Genomic DNA, 8,733 nt, shown 5'->3' with positions numbered 1-8,733 from the left:
ATAGCTGACTAGATTAAAATATACCTAATTGCTATAGACTTCCCTTTAAATGCAACGCAATTAGAAATATTATATTAGACATTTTTATAAATTCCCCACTCCCCTTCACCCGTGTGTGATCTCAATATATTTTTTTCAATTTCTTCCATCTTCTTGTTGTGTTGCTGTAGTTTAATCATTATTCAATTGATTCTTTCATTACTTCCTTGCTTATCCCCGCACGTTTCACACATTAGCTATTAGTATTCCAGTTCCGGAATATCCCGGCTAAAGAAGAGACTTGTGGCATCCGAAAGCTCGCAGATTTGTGCGCGTCTCTCATTCTGATGGAACCGGATAAGGGCTGGGGGGGGGTCCCATTTTGGAGGAGGGGGAGGCAAGAGCTGTGCTTGTGGCTGCTCCTTCTTCCCAGTCCTGGCGCCTGGTTGCCCTCTGTGAAATGCTGGGCGCCGGACTGGCGATGATCCCATACTACAATTCCCATCATCGCTGGCTCCGGTTGTCGGGAGTTGTAGTCCAGCAGGCCTTGGTTAAACGGCAGGCGGGGTTTGGGGAGATTTGGCCTGGCCAATCTGAACACAAGCCCCGCGGCGTCCTGTTGGAAAGCTACACCCCACGAATCTTGGGAACTGTAGTTCCTCATGAGGAGCTGCCATTCTCAGTGCCCTTAATGAACCAGGGTTCCCATAATTGTGTGGTGGGTGCGTGGCGCAGGCATGGGCCGGCCTCTGTCTGGTCAGAAATCCTCTCTCTCTCTGGCTGAAGAAGAGACCTGTGGCACCCGGAGGCTTGCCCATTTCCGTGCGCCTTATTCCGCGGCAAGAACAGAAACCGCCTGCGGCAAATCATCGCTCCCAGAAAGAGCGCAAGTGGCGGGTTGTGGGGAGGAAGACAGACAGGCGCCCCCCCCCACCGACCCCAGAGAAAGATCTGTGGGGAAGGAAGCGGCAGCCCCCGAGAGGGGAGGGTCTGACAGGCTTGGCAGGGCGTCTTTGGCCAACACTGACAGCTAGTTTGAAAGGGGCCGGGGAGACCACCCAGACTCTGCCTGCCCCATTGTCCCCACTGAAAGGGGCCTGGGCAGGGATTATAGGGGGCGGGAAGGGGGGGTCCGCTGCCTTGTGCGGCTCCTCCAGCAGCCGCTATCCCACCACCCTCCAAAGGTCCCAGCCCCCTCTCTGCTCAGGGGGGCGCAGAGTTGGGCCGGGGGAAAGCAAAGCCCTATTTGGGACGGCATTTTTGCAAAGGACTTGGCTCCCTCTCTCCGCTTTGGGTCTGGCCGGTGGGGGCTCCTCAGCCCTGCGGGGAAAGAACTCTGTGCATGCTCAGAGGCCGTCCGTTGCTTCCCCATCTTGAACGCTCTCGGGCCCCAAAGCAAGTTTGACGCGGGGCTAAACACGAGTTAGGACAACTTAGGGGAGTCCCCTAAATTTGGGGGGGCCATCGCCGCTTGGGTTCCGCAATAATCATACTCATTTTTAATTTTATTATTTCTTCTCCTCCTATCAGACCGGGTTCCTCCAGCCCCTCTGAGCGGTTCATAGCTAGTGCCCCCCAGCCTAAAGAGAGAGAGAGAGAGAGATTGCATGTTGGTTTGTTTTTGTAATCCTTTTATTTTTATTAACATTTTCGGAAACATCGTTTTGCACATTCCGCTCAGCAAAATAACAACACGACCAAACCCAGAGAAGGAACGATTGCTTGCACGTTTATTCAAAATCCAATTAAAACTGTTAATCCAACAAAAGGACGCTGCCCCCCCCCCACCTTCCGCTTGCAAAACCGGCATTCTCTGCCACTGAGACCCGCGCAATTCAGTGGGTTGGGATGGGTGCCCTCGCGGGGTCCCCCTCCAGCTCTGCGATTCTGTCCTTCCATGACCTTGTCGGCATCAAACCTCCGGCTCGCGATGTCCAGACTCAACTCTCAGGCGGAGAGACAAGAATTGCGTTTGGACAATCACGGCCCGGGGCTCAGGAGCGTCGGGGGGCGGGGGCGGGGGGAGCTGGAGTCTCTGGTGGGGCAGCGGAGGGGAAGGGGGGAAGGTCCTGGGAGAGGAAAGGAGGTGGGGAGGCTCCCCTTTTTTCTGGAGGCAGTTAAAGGAAGGGGCTGCAGGACAGACAGGAGCCATTGGGGGCGCTGTGGCTGCATCTTGCATTGAGCGCGGGCGGGGCTGGGATGGATGACCTCTGGGGATCTTTGCAAACTTTTTTGCTCGGAGATTTCTGCATTGGGCTAGATGATTCTTGGGGTCTTTTGCAAATCGACAGCTCTGCAATTCTCTTTTTTAAACTTAGAATATGATGACTATTCAGCAAAGCATAAATACCTGGAATAAATAGTCCTGCGGGTATACGGTGGTATAATAATAATAATAATAATAAATACAAGGAAATAAATAATCCAGTTCACATCTGTGCTTCTCCTGCAGGGTTTTTGGGACAGCAGCAGGGGTATTTGTCAGCGGGCAGGACAGCAAAGATCTTCCTTCTCAACCCATTTCTTTTTGGGTCACCAACTATTAGGGATTATTTCTAGGGGGCTGGACTAGATGGCCACTTGGAGCCTCTCCCAATTCTATGATTCCACGATTCTTTGGTTCTGCCTCTGAGCTGGCCTTGGCTGCCCCTCTTCTGCACCCTACTTTTAAAGGCACCTTCTCACCCACCCAAAGATCCCTGGGAACTGCAGTTTGTTGCGGGTGCTGGGAGTTATAGTTTTGCGAGCGATGAACTACAGTTCCCAGGGTTCTCCCAGGGGCAGCTGCGTGCTCCAAAAGTGCCCTGTGGACGGATGCAAGGCTATTCAGAAGGACGCTTCGCAGATCTGCCTCTGTGGGGATGTTTCTGATGGGGCTCTTTCTGCTCCCAGGGTGTGCGGCATAGTGGTTGGAGCATTGGGCTAGGACCAGGGTTCGAATCCCCTTGGGCCATGAAGCTGTCTGGGGATGACCTTGGGGGCCAGTCAGCCTATAGCCCGCCTCGTAGGGTTGTCGCAAGGATAACGGGAGGAACAGGAGGACAGTGCAGTCGGCCTTGAGCAACTCTGGGAAGACGTCAGCCCAGATGGTGCTGCAGCTGCAGACAAGGCAAAGACCATGCCAGGGATGCCATTTGAAAAGGGACATTTTGGTTGGCTGCCTCGTGCACATGGGGAGCTTTTAATGTTTGGTGGCTGGGGAAACCCAGCCGGATGGGCGGGGTATAAATAATAAATAATAAATTATTATTACTATTTTAATATTTTGTTAGAGGCCACCCAGAGTGGCTGGGGAAGCCCAGCCAGATGGGCGGGGTATAAATAATAAATTATTATTATATAAATTATTATTATTATGGGGGTGTCTCGTCCATACATGCCCCCCCCGACCCACATCCAAGAGAGAAACACTGGGGAGAAACTCAGCTCAAGGAAATGGGGGGGGGAATATTTTAAAGGCTATAAGAAGAGCTATATTGGACTTAAAGGTGAATTCTGGGTCCCTGGGAGGGAAATTTGGGAAAACGCCATTTAGCAAGATGGGGGGGGGGAGAGCTGGATATTAATGACAGCTAAGAGCTGCTCTGGACAATTTAAGTCTTTTGAATCATTGTTATATGCATATGTGGCAGAGAAGAGGAAGGTGCTTTTTGGGGGGCCCAATTTTGTTCTTTGGGGATTTTTAATTTTTGAGAAGCCGCTCTTCGTTTTATTCATGTCATAGCATCATAGGACCCCCAGAACTGTAGAGCTGGAAGGGAACCCCAAGGTACAAACCCCAGCAGGTAGGAATGTTGTGTTTTCTGAAGGCTTATACTGTATTTGGGATAAAAAGACGCAGAAGAGGAAGAGTTGGGTGGGAAGAGGAAAGACCCCGGGAGAGAGATCAGCCGGCCGGAGGGGCCTTTCTCAGGTGGTGGGTGGGTTTAAAATTAGGATATAATGGCAGCAGAGGGCTATCCATATATAATGTTGTAATTTATCATCATCATCACTGCTACTACTAATACATAATAATAATTTATTATTTCCTAGAATTCTGCTATTCTATTTCCTTCCTTTTCTTTTTCTCTCCCTCCCTCTTTCCTTTTCCTCTTACATCTTTTTCTTCCTTTTTTCTTCTATTGTCTCTTCTAATTATTTCTCTTTAGACACAGTGTTACACGTTGAAAAATGTTAATGATATATATAGATAGATAATATAGATATAGATATATATAATTGTACATCACATATAATTGTATATAGTATATAATATAGTATAGTATATATAACATATAATATAATATAATGTAGTATAGTATATATATACTATATAATATATAATATAGTATATAATTGTATATAATATATATATATATATATATATATATATATATAGAAGATTTTCTTGATTTACAAGTGTGTGTGCAATGTCCCTCTCTCGTATTCCCCCCCCCATGTAACATTTTTACAAATAAGTTTCATTTGTTGAGACATTAGGAAGAAAAGGTATATATATATATAAAAACAAAAAGGGAAAGGGAAATGTAAGTCAGTCAGCCCCTGGGAGGTGGGGGGGAGTGTCTCATCAATGCAGCCCCCACCACATACACATCATCCCTGAGACAAGCTGGCCTAGTAGTGAGATCGAGGGTGCAGCCTTCGTGACTTTTGCACATGCTCTGTGGGAGTCTTGTCACTGGGCGGGAGACCCAGGCATCGTTTCTTTCCATCCATCACTAGCCAGGGAGGGTGAAGGGCAGAGGGCAGGCAGGTGTCATTTGCTGGAGGATGGAGGAACATTGCAGAATAAAAATAATTGTGGAGTTGGGAGGGCACCCCAAGGTCATCTAGCCCAACCCCCCTGAAGGACAGGAATCACAGCTGAATAATTCAAAGCAGGTCCCCCCCCCCCGCTGAAAAACCTCCAGCAAAGGACAGTCTGTCCCCAACCTGTGGCCGAGGGAAGGTTGCCCAGATCTGTCCTGGACGCTTTAGTTGAAATTCAGGGGGTTGGACTAGATGACCCGCAGGGTCCCACCCGACTGTTGATTCCACGGTTCCATTATTCCATGTGGCCCTTGTTCTTTGCCGCCCTGGGCTCCGTAGGAGGAAGGGAGGGATATAAACTGGGTAATCAGATAAAACAAGGAAGTTTTTAATCTGGAAAAGCAGGAGATCTATAGACAGAGTGTGAGAAGTAAATGGATCCGCTTTTGGTCTCGGGAAATCCCATCCGCAGAGGCTGCTCTGAGGGCTGACCTCTGACCTCCCTCCCAAATGGGAAATCCCATTAATTCAATCTGCCCCTGGGAAGGGAGCAAGGGGTTATATATTTATTCGTTTGTTGCATTTATTGCATATACCAACATTTTCTCCGCAAGGAGCTCAAGAAGGTTCACGTAGAATTGTGGAGAAATTGAGTAGGCGGGGACCCCTGGCGGTCATCTAGACTAACCCCCTTCAGTTCAGGAATCTCAGCTAAAGCATCGGGAACAGAGGGCCACGCAAACTCTGCTTAAAAACCTCCAAGGAAGGAGAGTCCATCACTTCCTTAGTCAAGCAGCTCTTACCCTCAGAAAGTTCTGGGTTCGAGTCCTGTTACTCCCCACCTCTTCCTTCCCTCCTCACCGCAGCTCTGCGAGGAGGCAGCGACTGGTCCTTAAAGGTCACTTGGGGGATCTAGAATCACGGAATCCAGAACGCTGGAAGATTCAGGACGGATAAAATAATTCCCTTCTTCCCGTGGAACTTTGGAACTCTCTGCCACAAGATGAGAGCCACCAGGGATGAGAGCCACAGCTGTCGTAAGACTCTGGAACTCCGTACTCCTAGTTGTGGCGGTGGTTTTGGGGGGCTGTGCAATCCCGCCCCCCCCCGGCGAGTCCTGTGGGGCCTCCCCGTCCACGGGCAGTCTACCTCTGAGTCTCAGCTACTGAGGCGCAACGCCAGGGGTGGGCGCGGACTGAGTGCGCCCCCTCCTCGCGCATCTGGCTGGCCTTCGCCGCCCCCCCCCCGATCTAGGGAGTTCCTACTTTTGCTGGGGGGGCGGGTCTCACACTTTCCCTGCGGCCTGGGGTTCCCCCACGCGGCGGGGATAGGACCCCCCGCTTCCTGCGCAAACCGCCCCCTCAAAAAACCGGTTACGCGCCCGATGGATCCGACTTTGCCTGGAAGAGCGATCAAAGCGGGAGGGAGACCCTGCTGGGAATGAAAGGCCGGTTCAGCCGATGAATAAACTTCCTTTCTCCAAAGAATTGGTTAAAAGGGAAAGTGTGGGGAGGAGAAGCGCCCCTCCCAGAGGCTGCCCCCCCACCACTTTGCAAAAAAAAAATTAAAAATGGGGCTTTTCTTGAATGCAAAGCATCCCAACCCCATTTCTCCTCGGGTCAGAAATCCTCTCGCTGGTGGGAGCTGTTTGGGGGGGGTCCTCCTTCCCCGCCCCCCCCCACGCACGGGGTGGGCTGGATGACCCTGGGACCCCTTTCGGACTCTATGGCTTTCTCGGGGGAAACCCTCTCAAAGCTCATGGAGGGCGGTGAGGGGTCCCCCGCTTCACACCCAATTTTAGGGAACTCAACCCTCCCCCCCCCGCCATAAAAACCTCCTTGGGACATTTGTCTGGCGAGGGGCTTTAGACGCCCCCTCTATCCCCCTTCCCGCCTCTCCGGTGCAATGAGGCCGACTTTATCCAGGGGGGTGCATCTTGCAAAGGGCGTTCCCAGCCCCCCCCCATCTAGGCACCGTCGAGATCGCTGCTTCCTCGCCCTTAGCGCCAGAAAGAGGGAGCGGGGATATTTATTTAGAGACGCGGCGATAGGTGGGAAAACCCGGGAGTTCCAATAAGGTCACTTTTCATTTAATTATCAATCAACGAATCATTAATTGATTGAATAATCGTTCATTAACAACTAATTATTAGTTATGAGCTAGCTATTTACTTTTTGAAACACCGGGAGTTCTAATAAGGCCACTTTTCATTTAATTATCAATCAATCAATTGATTGATTAATAGTTAATTAATTATGAACAGGCTATTTTTCTAAAAAAAATACCGGGCCACTTTTCCAATTCATTTTCAATCATTAAATTGATTCTCTAATCGTTAGTTTATTATTATTTAGTTACTGAACTAGCTATTAATTGTTTTAAAATAATCGCTAATCACCCGCCCTTCGCCGGCGGCTCCCAGGGCGGGCTACAACCATTCGGAATTTAATCCCGTTAGAAACCAGATTCCCGTCAGAGGAACGGGGTGGTCTCTCTCTCTGCCCCCCTGCAACCCGAAATGCAAGAGGCCCCCCCGGCTCCACTCACCCCAATCTATCCATCCTTCGTTCCTTCCCTCGGTCCAGGCGCTTCTATTTCTCGTCCTCCGCCTTCTTCTTCCATCTCTTTCTGATGCTTCGGAGGGGCTGCTGCGTCACCCCAGGGGGGTCTCCCTGCCCTCCCGCCCCCAGGACAGACTTGGGGGGGCTGGTCCGGTGTCCCAGATGGCGCTCGGGGTCCGGCCTCCCTCCCTCCCCTCCCTCCCCACCGCCCGGTCCCATCTGGCGCCATCTCTGAAGTCTCGGGAACTCCTGAGAAAGCAAAGCGCACCCCCAACTCTGTCTCTCTTCTCCCCCAACCTCGTGGGCCCCGATTCTCTGGGGTCCCTCTGCTGAGGATCTGCCCCCCATTCCCGTCCCCCCAACCCGCGCTGGGCCCCACCCGGGACCCCAATCCTGCTCCACAACCGTCCCCTAAACTCACCCTAACTTTCCCCTTCTCGCTGGGCAAGAGTTATTCTAGGCAACCCAGAAGCGAGATTTTGGGGTGAGATTAAGACCTACTGACAGCCCTGCCTTCCCCATGCCCCACTTCGGCGCCCCCAGTTCCTCCTCTCGGGGGTCCCGCTGCCCGGCCCAGCCGCCTGCCCGGCTCCCCGGCCCCCTCGGCCGGCCTTTGGGGGGCGAAGCGTCCCGGCCTCGCCCTCTCCCTGTCTGTGCAGCTGGACCCACAATAGGCCCCAGTTATGTGGGGTGGGGGAAGAGAGAGAAGGAGGTTGAATAGGGGGCGGCCGCCTCAATGGGGGAAAGCCCCCTCCCCTCCCTCCATGTGCAGGGTAGAAAAAAGGGGGGTGGGCTGGAGAGCCACCCAGGGCGATGGGGGTCACCGTGGCCAGGATGGGGGGCGGATGAAGTTGCCACGGAGACGCCGAAGGATGCCGAGGAAAGGCCGAGGTGGGGGGCAGGAGGGCGAGGAAGGCCGAGGACCCCCCAGCGGGTCAGGGAGCACCCAGCCCGCGTTGCAGCTGGGGGTGGGGGGTCGGGTGGGTGTGGGGCGGGGGTCCCTGGCGGCCTCTGGTCTCTCCATCCTCGCCTGCGCTCCCCCGCCCCATTCCGTTGCCCGGGGTGATGCGCTTTTCAATGGGAGGTAGCAGGAGCCGGAGGCTTCAAACAGAGGCCGGAGAATAGGGGCTGGGCTGGGCTGGGGGGTGGAGAGTGAGACCCCCGGCTAATCCCCCTCCCTCCTGCCTCCCCCTCTCCCCTTAACCCTAATCCCCCCTCCTCCATCCCCAATTCAATTCAGGCGACAGAAGAAAGCGGTTGTCTCTCTCGCACACAGGCCCGTCTAAGGGGGAGAAAATATGGGGAGTGGGGGGGGGGGAGGAAGAAGCCCACTCCCCACCTCGGCCTCAAAGGGAATGAAGAGCCAAGCTCGTGGGGTGGGGTGGGGTGAGCCTCAGTAAGTCGCCTTCGGAACCTCTCCCAGATACCACATGGCAGCGCG

This window comes from Podarcis raffonei, chromosome 2 (genome assembly GCF_027172205.1).
Source record: "Podarcis raffonei isolate rPodRaf1 chromosome 2, rPodRaf1.pri, whole genome shotgun sequence".
In the NCBI taxonomy this organism is placed as follows: Eukaryota; Metazoa; Chordata; class Lepidosauria; order Squamata; family Lacertidae; genus Podarcis; species Podarcis raffonei.
Note: the sequence above shows the minus strand (reverse complement) of the source record.